At 43.4% G+C, this 15,399-nt stretch overlaps 1 pseudogene; it reads left to right on the plus strand.

The window, feature by feature from the left end:
- The first annotated feature begins 3,547 nt into the window (after positions 1-3,547).
- Positions 3,548-7,399, plus strand: LOC112245062 (annotated as a pseudogene).
- Positions 7,400-15,399: the final 8,000 nt, after the last annotated feature.

Here is a 15,399-nt window from a genome sequence, read left to right on the forward strand (position 1 = left end):
ATCTCGGATCAGTTCGTTTTATATGCTCTCTAACACAGACAGTTGTTCCTGCTATAGATGGTATGTCTTTGTACAGATCTAGGATCAGTTCTCCTCCACAATGCATACACAGTCAATTGTTTGGACACACCTACAAATTCAATGTTTTTTCTTTATTTTGACTATTGTCTACGCTGTAGAATAATAGTGAAGACAACACGACTATGAAATAACTCATATGGATTCATGTAGTAACCAAAAAAGTGTTAAACAAATCAAAATATATTTTATATTTGAAATTCTTCAAAGTAGCCACCATTTGCCTTGATGACAGCTTTGCATACTCTTTGCATTCTCTCAACCAGCTTCACCTGGAATGCTTTTCCAACAGTTTTGAAGAAGTTCCCACATATGTTGAGCACTTGTTGCCCGCATTTCCTTCCGTTCCGATTCATCACAAACCATCTCATAGGCATAGTTGTGTTGTCTTCACTGTTAACTCTTTTGAACCTATCTTCTGCAGCAGAGGTAACTCTGGGTCTTCCTTTCCTGTGGCAATCCTCATGAGAGCCAGCTTCATCATAGCGATTGATGGTTTTTGCGACTTGCACTTGAAGAATCTTTCAAAGTTCTTGAAAGTTTCCGCATTGACTGACCTTCATGTGTTAAAGTAATGATGGACTGTCATTTCCTTTTGCTTATTTGAGCTGCTCTTGACATAATATAGACTTGGTCTTTCAGCAAATAGGGCTATCTGTATACCACCCCTACCTTGTCACAACACAACTGATTGGCTCAAATGCATTAAGAAAGAAAGAAATTCCGCAAATGAACATTTAACAAGGCACACCTGTAAATTGAAATGCATTCCAGGTGACTACCTCATGATAGATAGATGATAGGAGATAGAATGATGGTCAACAGATAAAAGTCAAAGTAAAACATAATAAAAAGTACATTTGAATGACACTAAATGGCAGTGTTTTTACAACTAATGCCGGTTTACCTGAGGCTGGTGCCATGCAGGTGTTGGTACACATGCATATACATACACTCACTCACTCACTCACTCACTCACTCACTCACTCACTCACTCACTCACTCACTCACTCACTCACTCAAATAAACACATTCAAGTACACACACATACATGTAATAGTGCCAGACATGCACACAAACATATACAGTTGGCATTGCTGTTATGATTTTAGTTGTCATTGATGTCCTTTGTTTTAAATGTATTATTTTGTTTTATTATTTTTTTTGCATTGTTGTTTGCTGTTTTCTTCTGTCTTTTCCTTTTTTCTCTTTAGTTCATTCTTTTGGTTGTTGGTACATTGGGGGGTTCTTGGGGGTGGGGAATGGAATTAATTGTTTTTTCTTCCTGAGGGGGGACAGTGGGAGGGGTCTCGAATGCTTGAGGGACAGCTATTGGGGAACTGTGGGATCTTGGAGGGTTCGGGTTCACGTTTTTTGGCCTGGTGGTAGATCGGTGAGCAGGGCATTGACCCTGGATGCTTCTGTGTGTTGCTCTGAATGGGAGTCTGTTGGGTGACTGGTGTGATGTAGTTGTTGAGTGGCTTCACTGCAAATATATTGTATGTTAATAATATTAAATAAATAAAAATTAAATAAAAAATAAAAACTTTTGCAAGCTTGAGCTAGATATCGAGCTAGTGTGACCTTCCTGGTCCCGTCTCTCAAGTCAGTGAGTCAACACAGGAAGGAGCAATGGATGGATAGTTCATTTATTTCCAAAGCTGCAATGATGGGACACACGCAGTATGGATGAATGATCAGTAGTGACGGAATATAAACAGCACTCCCACAGCAATTCTACATAAATCTGCCCTATAATATACTAACAAAAAAACAGTTGAAATGTCGATCAAAGTTATTGTGATTGTATAGTGGATTTAACAATTCCTACTAATTCATAATTTACTATATTAAATTAATCAATTGTTTCCATGTGTCTCATATTCACTACATCAGAATCAACTGTCATCCATTTTAGTATCAAAATATATCAAATTAACCTGAAAAATTACTCAATGTCCGAAGAAGTATAATAGACCTAAACCTAAACTAACAAAACCGGGCTAATAAACTGGCTGGTGTTCATGTTTTATTTATTTATTTCACCTTTATCTAACCAGGTAGGCTAGTTGAGAACAAGTTCTCATTTACAACTGCGACCTGGCCAAGATAAAGCATAGCAGTGTGAACAGACAACAACACAGAGTTACACAAGGAGTAAACGATAAACAAGTCAATAACACAGTAGAAAAAAAAAGAGTCTATATACATTGTGTGCAAAAGGCATGAGGAGGTAGGCGAATAATTACAATTTAGCAGATTAACACTGGAGTGATAAATGATCAGATGGTCATGTGCAGGTAGAGATACTGGTGTGCAAAAGAGCAGAAAAGTAAATAAATAAAAACAGTATGGGGATGAGGTAGTTAAACTGGGTGGGCTATTTACCAATGGACTATGTACATCTGCAGCGATCGGTTAGCTGCTCAGATAGCAGATGTTTAAAGTTGGTGAGGGAGATAAAACATATACTTTATACATTTGTCATAAATTACCAGCATTGACGGGACACACAGTGTGGATGAATGATCAGTGGTCAACAGGGTAAAAATAGCACTCCTAAAGAAGATCCATTTTCCAGTTAGATACCAATTTGAAAGAGGGATCTTTAGCATAAAACCCACATGGAAAACTGAGATTTGGCAAATAACGTATAAAGAGAGGCTGACTTGACACCAAACCAACAACAGTAGTTACTAAAACATAAATTGCTAATGTATGATTTAAAACGTGGATTTTAAGATGTAATGTCAACTTTATACATTTCTATCCCAGGACCACTCAATTTTCAAATTCTCCAAAAATCTGCTGTGGATTACCCAGAATCCCATACCTTTATCACTGAGTGTATTCACAACGAGTGTAATGTTAACACACGAGCAGCGCAGCGGTCTAAGGTTCGGCATTTCAGTGCAAGAGGTGTCCCTACAGACCCTGGTTCAAATCCAGGCTGTATCATAACAGGCCGCGATTGGGAGTCCCATAGGACAGAGCACAATTGGCCCAGTATCGTCTGTGTTAGGGTTTGGCCGGGGTAAGGACGTCAATGTAAATAAGAATTTGTTCTGAACTGACTTGCCTAGTTAAATAAAGGTTAAACATATTTAAAACATGTAGCTTCACTACACTGTTACACTGGCATACAAACTCAGTAGCACAGAGTAGATCATCCATATGACCTTGTCAATCGTGCATTGTGGGTAGTTTAGAAGATTTCCTGAAATTAGTTAATATAAATTACATAAATATGTAATTACGCAAAAGCATAACTGTTTGTCCTTATAGGTAACCATAAAGTGACTACAACTAGCTTACTAAGTCTTTACACTTGTGAGTAAAAACTAATGCTTCCTACACTTTAACTTGTTGTTTGAAGATAAAATATACATTTTACTCAACTGCGTTACCCACTCCAGTCAGCAGATGGCGGTCTGGGAATTTAAGGTTATGCTATTATTGTGACGTATAATCTAATGGACGGAACGCTTCTTTCAGCAGCGGCAACAGATAGTCAGACACCTCGATAGCTTGCTAGACAAAAAAAGCAGAATCAATAAGCTCTTTAGACGCTTTAGTGTTTATTAGCCACTGTTTTAAACCCTCTTCTGCCGTCTAGTTAGTTATCCGATTTAATTTCATATTTACGGTGTTGATATTAGTCAGCTAGCGGGCTGGTTCAGTTAGTATTAGCCTAGTTAACATCCCCGACCATGCGGTCACTAAGCTACTCCACTGCTAAAGAAGAGGTGGATATCACAGTAAAACAAGAAGTAGAGGGTGAGGCTGTTACTGTGAAAGAAGAGGAAGACGCGTTCAGAGTGAAAGAGGAGGAGGATGTTACAGTTAAAGGAGAGGATGATGCAGTTTATGGAGTGAAAGAGGAGGGAGAGATGACTGTTACATCGAAAAAGGAGGAGGAGGGAGAAGAGGAGGAACCTGGATATCTGGGCCCGGTTTCCCAAACGCATCTTAAGGCATCCAATGGTTGTAACGATGAATTTAGCCATAAGACGGTTTTGAGAAACCGTTCCGTGATTAACAGGAGTAAGTACTGTCTTAAAAACAGAGGCACAAACTCTGCAGTTGTTGAACTGATGTTTGGTGTTAAAGCGGAAATCTGCAATTGCTACATCCATATTGTGACTTTTTAATGATTTATTTCTATTATTGAAGAATATAACGCATGTCTCATGAGCTTATTTCAACTGTTGTACCCCATCAGAACCCAGAAAAAAACTTTTTTAACCCTAATGTTTAGAAACGATGTGCATCATCACTGTATAGCCTCAACATGGTTAAAACTATAATGTTGATATCATGGATGGTCAGTCCTTACATCCATATGTCTGTCTATGAATTTTGAAAGTAGTTACATTTCTCCAACCCCATCATCATCTCATTAGCAAAATAATGGTGGAATGACAGATTTGTTATTGTTTGAACTGCAGATTGCTGGGATGTGTGTTTTTTAAACAGCAGCAAAATGGCTGCCCAGAGGCTTGTTTTGGTAAACATGTGAGGGATGGGGGAAGGAGAAGTGTGACCATTCTCACATTCATAGAGAGAGCTATTGTAGCAACCTCACACCTAGCGACCTCGTCAAGAAGTTCAGAAATCTTGGCGTAACAGTTATAAGGTGTTGGCTTGACAGTCACTGGACCCAAGTTTGAGTTCAGCTCAGGGCTACCCCCTGAATTCACTACACTATGAATACAACGACTGGCCATGCATGAGGTCATAATGATAGTTTAACCAGGTTTCTTGGCTATATAGTGTATTCTAGAATTCATCCATGAGGTCATACTGATAGTTTAACCAGTTTTCTAGGATATTAGTATATTCTAGAATTCATCCATGATGTCAAAATTATAGTTTAACCAGGTTTCTAGGCTATATAGTATATTATAGAATTGCCAGTGAAGATTTCCTGTGGGGGTCAAATTGTTAGAGCTGTTGATAAGTCATTGTATAATATCAGCCAATTTATTTTCATGCCATTTCGTCAATATAGCCCAACCAGAAAATAACCACCTTCTCCTGCTGGCCTTCGTAAATTCTGACGTTGCTGGTAATAGGCTACACAAGCAGTCGGCAACCTGCATTTGGAGTGCAAATTATCTTACCTTTTCTACCTATCTGCTTGCCAGTTATGGTTGTCATATGCACATGGTTGTCATATGCACATTTTCATGGAACAGTTTAATTTCATTGATAATAGTATCTCAAAATCATTGTCTGTGATTAATCTACATTCTATCTAAATTTGAATGAAATCTAAAAGTAACCTTTATTGCCATTGACAACTATGTAAAAAATTCCCTACATAAAGCCTACAAATAAAAACATTGCAAATAAATATCCTATAAATCACATGGCCTGTCTATAACGAACTTGAAACATTGTATAAAATATTCTGGGCCCTCAGGTTCCCGCGCCAGTGAGTTTGGGACAGACACAGTTGTCGGCTATTTGTGTAAAGGATAAGAAGTAATCAGGTATTTTCCACTGGATCAGCGCATTACATTTTTCCCTTTCGTGCCGAGTGGTTATCGAAAGGGCGAGAGCTGGAAATATTTTTCAAATACTTTATAGATCTATTCTCATTTGCAATTGATTTTGATTAGACTTTGTTTACTTGCTGTTTGAGGTGAAGATAAATTAGCTTTGAGAAGCTCCTCAGCTCATTAGTGGTGGTGCGTTAAGACAATCAGAAGTACTATCAGACATCCCCAAATAGGCCCATTTATAGGCCTACATTTGCGCTCAGGCCAGGTAGGCTAGTCCTACTTCTATATGTCTAGTAGGTCTATGTTGTTAGGTTAGGGGTCCTACAGTAGGTCTATGTTGTTGTTAGGTGAAGTTATGGGTCCTACAGTAGGTCTATGTTGTTGTTAGGTGAAGTTAGGGGTCCTACCATAGATGTATGTTGTTGTTAGGGGTCCTACAGTAGGTCTATGTTGTTGTTATGGGTCCTACAGTAGGTCTATGTTGTTGTTAGGGGAAGTTATGGGTCCTACAGTGGGTCTATGTTATTGTAAGGTGAAGTTATGGGTCCTACAGTGGGTCTATGTTATTGTAAGGTGAAGTCATGGGTCCTACAGTAGGTCTCTGTTAGAGGAAGTTATGGGTCCTACAGTAGGTCTATGTTGTTGTTAGGTGAAGTTTTGTGCCAATTTGGCAAGCACTTAGTGTACAAACCCTCATTAATATTTAACCTTAACCCTAATTAATAATTAACCTTAATAATTTGAATAACTCAATCATCGATGTTACTACTATGGGCCTTTAACCATCTGTCTGAATTTGTTGTTCACACAGGAGAGAGACGTGACTGTCGTGGATCTTCTTTGGAGCCTCAACAACCTCATGATGCTGATGAGGCAGAGAAGAGTCTCTCCACATTAGAACACCTCAAGAAACACCAGCAGAGACCCACAGGGAAGAGAACTCACTGCTGCTCTGACTGTGGGAAGAGATTCACCTCATCAGCGGGCATTAAAATGCATCAGAGAATCCACACAGGAGAGAAACCTTTTAGCTGTACTCAATGTGGGAAGAGTTTTACTCAATCATCCAGCCTGATGTCACACCAGAGAACACACACAGGAGAGAAACCGTTTAACTGTGATGAATGTGGGAAAAGTTTTACTCGGTCAACTGGCCTGATATCACACCAGAGAACACACACAGGAGAGAAACCTTATAGCTGTGATGAATGTGGGAAGAGATTTGTTACATCTAACAGTCTGACTAAACACCGGAGAACACACACAGGAGAGAAACCATATAGCTGTGCTCAATGTAGGAAGAGCTTTACTGAGTCTAGCAGTCTGACTAAACATCGGAGAACACACACAGGAGAGAAGCCTTATAGCTGTGATGAATGTGGGAAGAGATTTACTGAGTCTGGTTGTCTGACTAAACACCAGAGAACACACACAGGAGAGAAGCCTTTTAGCTGTAATGAATGTGGGAAGAGTTTTACTCAGTCAACTGGCCTGATATCACACCAGAGAACACACACAGGAGAGAAACCTTATAGCTGTGATGAATGTGGGAAGAGATTTGTTGCATCGAACAGTCTGACTAGACACCGGAGAACACACACAGGAGAGAAATCATATAGCTGTGCTCAATGTAGGAAGAGCTTTACTGAGTCTAGAAGTCTGACTAAACATCAGAGAACACACACAGGAGAGAAGCCTTATAACTGTTATGAATGTGGGAAGAGATTTACTGAGTCTGGCCGTCTGGCTAAACACCAGAGAACACACACAGGAGAGAAGCCTTTTAGCTGTAATCACTGTGGCAAGAGTTTTACTCAGTCAACCAGCCTGAAATCACACCGTAGAACGCACAGAGGAGATACATCTTATAGCTGTGCTCAATGTGGAAAGAGTTTTACTCAGTCAACCAGCCTGATATCACATCAGAGAAAACACACACAGGAGAGGAATCTTATAGCTGTGCTAAATGCGGGAAGAGATTTACTACGTCTAGCAAGCGGACTACACACCATATAACACACACAGGAGAGAAATCTCAGCTGTGAGCAGTGTGACCAGAGATAATCTGATAAAATACCTATGATCAAACATCAGAAAGTACATACATGAAGGAGTTTCATGGTATCAATGAAATAATGTCTCAATGTAGAATGTTTTAACATTGTAGTAGGGGTATTTTAATAATGTCACAATGTAGAACTCTAATCGTTTGCCCCTTGTTCTATTGATTTCAACATGATCTGGATATCAGCCTCAGGGGGGAAATCCAGGCTCTGAATTGAAAGAGAAGTATTTATGTGATGTAACAAAAATTGACCAAAAAAAAGAGTTGTGTTACACTTACCACGTTGGTGACCCACTTGAATCAAAATGCAACACTTCAAAATGTAGCTAGCTGTTTTCTACAAATTGTACTCTAATCAGGGATGTACACATTATTCCCAGATTCCGTGTGGTTTTTGAGCTGTTAGTTTTAACAGGACGTGCAACCTAATCTCCCTCCTCTCACACAAATGATTTTAGCGATGAGTTATGACAAATAAGTGTTGTGTTCCTTTGTTTAGCGACCCCTACATTTAAATGCATCACTCCAAAATGTAGCTGACTGTCTTCTGCAGGTTGTCCTCTAACCAGTGAGGTAAAAGATATCTCCCGTTTCCAGGGGTTTTGTTTAGTTGTGTTAGTTTCAACATCACGTACAACCTGATTTACCCCCTAATCGATATCAGTGATTTATTGCTGCTTGTCAAAACAACAGCGTTTCTGGTGCTTGTGCAGTTTATAAGGAGCTTGTTTAAAAAAATACAAGTAATATGATTATTGTGGCAGATGTTTGTGTATACAGTACATTTTATGTTTAGGTTTTTAATATATCACAAACTGTTTCTGCATATTGGTTATTGATTAAACTGTGTACAAACTGTGTTTTATAGCACATTTTATGTTTAGGTTTTGGTTATTGATTTGGACACGTTAAAACTGTGTTTTGACATTGGGCTGTCCCACCTAGCAAAATGTAATTAAAAATAAGACTATGCAACCAAATATTTCATATTTACATTTCATGTAACATTTAGTAATCATAATTATTTATGTAACCAACTGACAGTTTTTGGGTACACTTATATTGACATGGTTTCCCTGCTTTTAGAATACCAGCATTCATTCTCAGATCCCATATGTACGAGAGCATGTGGTAAGGACAACTTGGTTGCTGATTGTCTCATCAAGGTGAGCAGTCAAAATATTTGTGTTGTGTATTTAACCAGTGTGTTACCATGGATCACAATTTATTTTGACATGTTTTTCCGTGTTGGAGATGAGTTTTATCTCTTATTCTTATCTGTATTTTTTTTTAAATTGCACTGTTGGTTAGGGGCTCTTAAGTTAGCATTTCACTGTTAGATCTACCTGTTGTATTCGGCTCATGTGACTAATATAATTTGGTTTGAGTTTTGTTTGAACCAAGTGGACGAGAGTTCTAGAAGCTAGTGAGTTTTAGGATTCTATAGAAAGAAAAAGGAGAAAAAATATATACGATTGTATATTATTATTTAGAAATATGTTTTTTCTTGTTTTAATTGTTGACAGCCAGTAGACATCATGTTTATATTATAGAAGGGGAAGCATTGTAGTTGATTATGTGAATTGGAAGTTGTTTTCTAGTCAATTGTTCAACTGAAATGTGTCTTGGGCACACTAGTTGGTGTTACCTCATTAGTCAGTATTGTGTTACACCTGTGCTGGCTTGTCCATCTCGTTAGTGGGAAGGTGTTTCACCTGAGCTGGTCAAGGTTCTATTTAAGAGTGTCTGGCCCAGTGCTCCAGTTGTCTTGATAGATGTGGAGAGTCAACACCTTCAGTCGATCCACCTTTTTGGTTATTTTGCTTCCTGTTTATAAGTTTGAGGTGGTGGGACGGGTGCGCCATCGTCCGTGAGGAGATGGCGCAAAGTACATCTGGACCGTCGGTTCCGGGAATTGGACTGGCCAACACGGTGCGCTTTTCTTGGCGGGGAAAAGAGATGGAGCCTTGGGGGAGAGAAACCTTCGGGAGGAACATCCTAATGGGGCACCTAAAATTGAAGGTTAAAGATGTGCTATGCCTTCAGGGGAACCCAATGGAGAAGGGGTTTGATGTAACCCTATATTTGGAAGAAAAACACAATGAGATTATGAAGACGGTGACGGAAGGGAAAGAAGAAGGTCCCCTGTGTCATTACACAGTGACCAGCCTGGCAAGAAACAACTTCAGGGTGGTCACCGTAACCATGTACAATCCGCACGTGAAGGACGAAGAAGTGAGGGCCTTTCTGGGGAGGTACATGGACAATGTCTCCTCAGCGAGGTACCTCAGGGACTCCCTGGGTTTCTGGAATGGGAAGAGAGGCTTCCAGGCGTTACTCAGGGAGTCCCCGAAGAGTGTGGATGGCTACCTCCATCCACCGGCAATGTTCTCCCTGGGGGCTGACAGGGGAACCCTATACTATGCACGTCAGCCCCGTTCTGCAGGCGTTGTATGGCCTACGGCCATACCCTGGCCTCGTGCAGTAACAAGAAATGTCGTTTTTGTGGGTCGGAAGAGCACGAGGCCAGGGAGTGTGACGAGCCCAAGGCTTGCCACGGGTGTGGCTCCAGAGAACACCTGTGGCGTGATTGCCCGGATCGTCACAGGTCATACGCGTCTGCAGCTGGGGGAGCGGGGGATGGGGGAGAGGAAAGAAAGGACGCGTGCGGATTGTACGGATGGCACAGGGGAAAAGAAGGCAAGAGAAGAGGATGGAAAGAAGGAAGAAATGAGAAGAAAGAGGCGGAAGAAGGAAAGAGTGGAAAAGAAGAGGAGAAGGAAAAGAAGGCAGAAGAATGTAAAGGAGCGGTGAAGGGGACAGTGGTGCGAGAAGGAGTGGAAGAGGGAACGGGGACAGTGACAGGGACAGTGACGGAGAAGGAGGGAGGAGTGGAGGTGGGAGGGGAGGGGGGGGGGGGAGATGGGGGAAGGAGTGGGGGACAGCCTGCCGGGCTTCCTCGAGGTCGAAATGAGGGATTTGGTGGTGGAGTTAGCGGGGATGGGACGTTGTGTCTCCCCGCTACCTCCTTCACCAAAGAAGAAAGGGATGAAGAGGGGGAGCTTGGCAGGAAGTGAGAGGGAGGGGGGTGTGGAGGGGGAGGGGGGGGGCTAAGAGAGTGGCGGGGAGGGGAGGGTAATTTGTCCTCCCGGTTTGCCTCAGCCCCTTGCATTTTAGTGGATGACTCCAGTGAGGGGTCGGTGGGCTGTTTGCTAGAGGGATCCCAACTCCTGTTTGAGGAGGTGGGGTCCCCTACATGCAGCCCCGAGGCAAACAGGGAGGGGGATGGTGGGTGGGGAGGGAGGACCCAACACACTGCCTGGGTCATGGGTTGGGATGGAGGACGGGGGCGTCAGGAGAGGAGAGGGCGTCCCCGCCGGTGGAGATGGACCAGGGGAGCATCGGGTGAGTCTCCTGTTTTTTTTTTTTGTTTTTGGGGGTTTTATTTGTTGTTAATAATTAAATGAATAGTTCTGTTTCTTTTTTTAGTCTAAATGTTAGGGGTTAAGGAATAATGTTAAAAGGAGGGCGGTTTTTTGTTATTTAGAGGGTGTGGGGTTTGATTTCTGTTTTTTACAGGAGGTTCACCTGAGGGATGGTGGGGATGTGTGTAGATTTAAGAGGGAGTGGGATAAGGGGAATCTTTTTGGGGCATAGGAGGGGTGCACTCAACAGGAGTAGGGATTTTGTGTGGGCATAGAGAGGTTAAAATAGAGAACACTTTTGTAATAATGCAGGGTAGAGTTTTGGGGATAGATGTTAAGTTTAGAGAAGCTAGATATAGGTTAATTGGGGTGTATGGGCCACAGGTGGCGGCAGACAGGAGGGAGATGGTGGACTGTCTGGCGCCCCTGTGTGTTACAAACAGGCACTTGGTGATAGGAGGAGACTTTAATATAGATTTAGGGGTAGGCGGTGATAGCAGTGCAGGTGCCATCTCTGGGCTAATGGCTTGCCATGGTCTGGTTGATGGTGGCCTGCACACTACTCCGGCAATGGTCGGTCCTACATGGCGCAACTCCAGGGGGGTTGCGCGGAGGCTCGACTACATTTTTGTATCCAGGTCTTTGGGTCAGTTGTCTGGGCGGCTGTTGCCTGTTTTCTTCACGGATCACGACGGGGTGTTCCTGCAGGTGGGGTCGCCAGTCTGCCTCTTCGGTAGGGCCTCCGGTCCATGTGCGAGGGGGTGTTAGAGTGGTGGGATTTAGTTAAGGTGAGGATTAGGGCTTTTATAATAGGATATTGTAGAAGGAAAAAAAGGGAGGAAAGGAGGGAGGTGGATCATATCCAAAGGTTAATTGAACTCGAGTACGAGGCAGGCAACCTCGGCGGGTCGATTGACTGGGAGAGATTTGCAGCCCTAAAGGGGCAGCTCAGGGAGCTGCAGGAGCAGAAGGCTCGAGCTTTCCTGGAGCGTGCGCATAGTGGCTTTCTAGAACATAATGAGACTTGTTCCGCTATGTTCTTTAAGTCGGTTAGGGCCAGGCAGAGTAGGAAGGTAATGCATGGAGTTAGGGAAGAAAATGGTAGTATAGTAAGTAAACCAGAGGAAATGGTCAGGGTGACAACTGATCATTTCCAAGGTTTATTTAAGGAAAGGGAAATAGATGTAGAGCAGGGAAACGTGTTTTTAGAACACTTGTCCCGGCGGTTGCCAGAGGACATTAGAGACGTGATGGAGGCCCAGATCTCACTAGAAGAGGTTGAGAGCCCTCTTAGGAGGATGGGAAAAGGGAAGGTGCCTGGGATGGATGGGCTGCCGGCTGAGTTTTACCTCAAGTTTTGGGGTATACTTGGACCAGTGGTTCTCGAAGTCTTGAAGGCCATCCTTGAGACGGGGTCCCGGGGATCAATGGCTGTTGGTGTGCTGTCACTTCTTTATAAGAAGGGGGAAGAAACTGACCTTGGCAACTGGCGGCCATTGACCATGCTGTGCGTAGATTACAAGATTCTTGCAAAGGTTTTAGCAGACCGGTTGCGCACAGCCCTTCCCTACGTCGTCCACGAGGATCAGACGTGCGGGGTAGAGGGCCGCTCTATAAGATGGAACCTACAGTTGATCAGGGATTCCATCGCTTGGGTTGAAGATAGAGGGCTGCCTTTAATGGTAGCAGCGCTAGATCAGGCGAAAGCTTTTGATCGCGTGAATAGATCTTTTCTATTCAGGGTGTTAGGTAGATTAGGATTTGGGGAGAAGTTTATAGGATGGATCCGTACTTTATATGTCGGAGCGGGGTGTCGAGTTAGTGTAAATAGTCACTTAGGTGACGTTTTGACCTCTCGTCTGGGGTCAGGCAGGGATGCCCACTCTCGGCTCTCCTCTTCGTTCTGTACATGGAGCCTCTGGGGGCTGCCATTAGGGCAGACACAGGGGTGGAAGGCTTGTTGATCCCTGGAAGCGGTGGGCTGCGTGTTAAGATGACGCAGTACGCCGACGACACTTCCTTGCTGTTGTGCAAGGACTCGTGCCTGACAAGGTCCCTTGCCATCTTTGGGGATTTCACCCGAGCGTCGGGAGCAGTTCTGAACCATGCAAAGTCTTCCGTCAAGTTTTTCGGAAGATGGCGCGGTAGAACGGATGTGCCTGGGGGGTTATCTCTCTGTGAAGGGGCCCTGAGGATTCTCGGGGTTCATTTTGAGACCTCCGGCTCAGCGACGCTAAACTGGAACATGCGTATCGCAGTGGTACAGAGGAAGCTAGCAATGTGGAAGGCTAGGTATTTGTCTTTTATGGGCAAAGTCCTGGTCCTAAAGGTGGATGTGTTGCCGTCTCTTTTGTATTTGGCATACATCTACCCATTGCCGGCTTGTCTGAGGAGGCCTCTAGTGAGGCTTGTGTTTCAGTTTATGTGGAGTGGCAGGTGCGAGTGGGTCGCCAGGGCACGCATGATCTGTCCCATCGGGGAGGGAGGTAGGGGGGGTACCACATTTCCCCCTCAAGCTGGACGCCATTTTTGTTTCTTTCTTGTTGACGGAGCTTGCTCGTCCGGTTATACACCCGTCCGGTTACCTCCTGCAGGTGTTCTTCTCGTATAAGGCAAGAAGCGTAATGGTGTGGTCTAACGCGGGTCCTCGGGCGGAACAGCTGCCGTGGCACTTTGGCCATGCGGCCAAGTGGCTGCATGCGCACCCCCCGAGGTTGAAGTTGCCCGAGTAGGTTTAGACCACAGGCACCTGTACGAGGAGGTCAGGCAGGCAGGGAGTCCTGCGCCTGTAGCGGGCATCTCGTCAGTGGTCTGGGAGGGAGTGCAGGCGCGGGGCCTGGACAACAGGCTCAAGGACCTGAATTGGTTGGGCCTCCATAAGCGCTTGCCGGTACGTGCCATCTTGTACCGGTATAGTTTGGTGCAATCCCCCACCTGTCCAAGATCCTCTTGTGGCAGGGAGGAGACTGTGCGCCATGCCTTCTGGGACTGTGCCTTTGCCGGACTAGTCTGGGCTAGGGCACGGGTGATGCTAGGTGTGGTTAGGAGTGATTTTGTTTTGACATGGGCTAGGCTAGGGAGAGCAAAGGGAACGGATAGGGACAGGTTTCTGCTCTGGCTTCTCATGAGTCTCTTTAAAAGGGTATCAGAATTTAGTCAAGACAGGGAGAGATTGGGGGGTGGAAGGGATAGTGAGAAGGGTGGAAGGTGATTTGAGGGGGAAGATGAAGAGGGAGGAGAGGAAGTGGGGGAAGCATGCGGCACGGGAGAGGTGGAAAGGGGGTTTAGGGCTGGGAGTGTTAGAGTGAGTTTGGTAAGGGGATAGATTAGGGAAGGGGAGATGGGGAAAGGGTTAGGTATTGGTTAGGTATGACGGGGAGGGACGATGCTCCCCTGAGGTTTGTTTTTGTTTGATGTTTTTGTAAATAGAATTAATTAAGAATGAATGAGAATTATGATTTTGTAATAGTATGAATGGTATTGATTGTAATAAATTATTTTAACCACCTTTTTGGTTTGCTGCCTGTCTTTAAGTTTGCTGTGGGTTCTTATTTAGTTTGACTCTTGGACATATTTAGTGGGTCTCATGGTGGGTGTCTTTTAGGTCCCAGTTGTTACTTGTCAACTTTCAGTGGACACCCCCCCTAAAAACAATATTATATTTTGGGTCGGATGTTGCATCCAATTAATATTGTAATCAATGGCATTTCCTTAGAATGCTCATTAGTCTTTCAGTTATTATTCTGTTTTTTTATCCTCTTATGTATGTTGTGTACTAAATATTTCTGTTTATTTTGATTGTTTTTTAATGTGAAGCAATTGTGTTGCATCCATGTCTGAAATGTGCTGTATAAATAAAGCTTGATTTGATTTCAACACATGAACGACCAATCAACAGACTCTTGGTACCTCTTAGTATGAAAATCAGTATCAATCCCATGTCAAAGGATTCAACTACTGAAAACAAACAAATGGATCAACCAGATCAATCCCACTTTTCAAGCCTGCTGAAGGAGTGGTAAACACCACCCCCGGCTCTACCAGGGGCTTGAGGTGGTCTCCCACAGCTCTGCTAATGTCATGTTCTGTGGCCTTGCCATTCCATTTCTTGACTGCCCCTGCAACACATTTAGTCATATTATATAAAACTCTCAAAGTAATGGATATGAAGCATCTACAGTTACATCTACTGTTACACATGGCACATATATGTGACTTCTGTCATCTGATCACTCCAAGCTACATTAGATCTGGATGCACAAAAGTATCCAATTGTTAGTAGCTACTATCTTGTCTCATCTCTACAACTCCCGTACAGGCTCGG

The sequence above is a fragment of the Oncorhynchus tshawytscha genome, linkage group LG32 (genome assembly GCF_018296145.1).
Source record: "Oncorhynchus tshawytscha isolate Ot180627B linkage group LG32, Otsh_v2.0, whole genome shotgun sequence".
NCBI classification, from domain to species: Eukaryota; Metazoa; Chordata; class Actinopteri; order Salmoniformes; family Salmonidae; genus Oncorhynchus; species Oncorhynchus tshawytscha.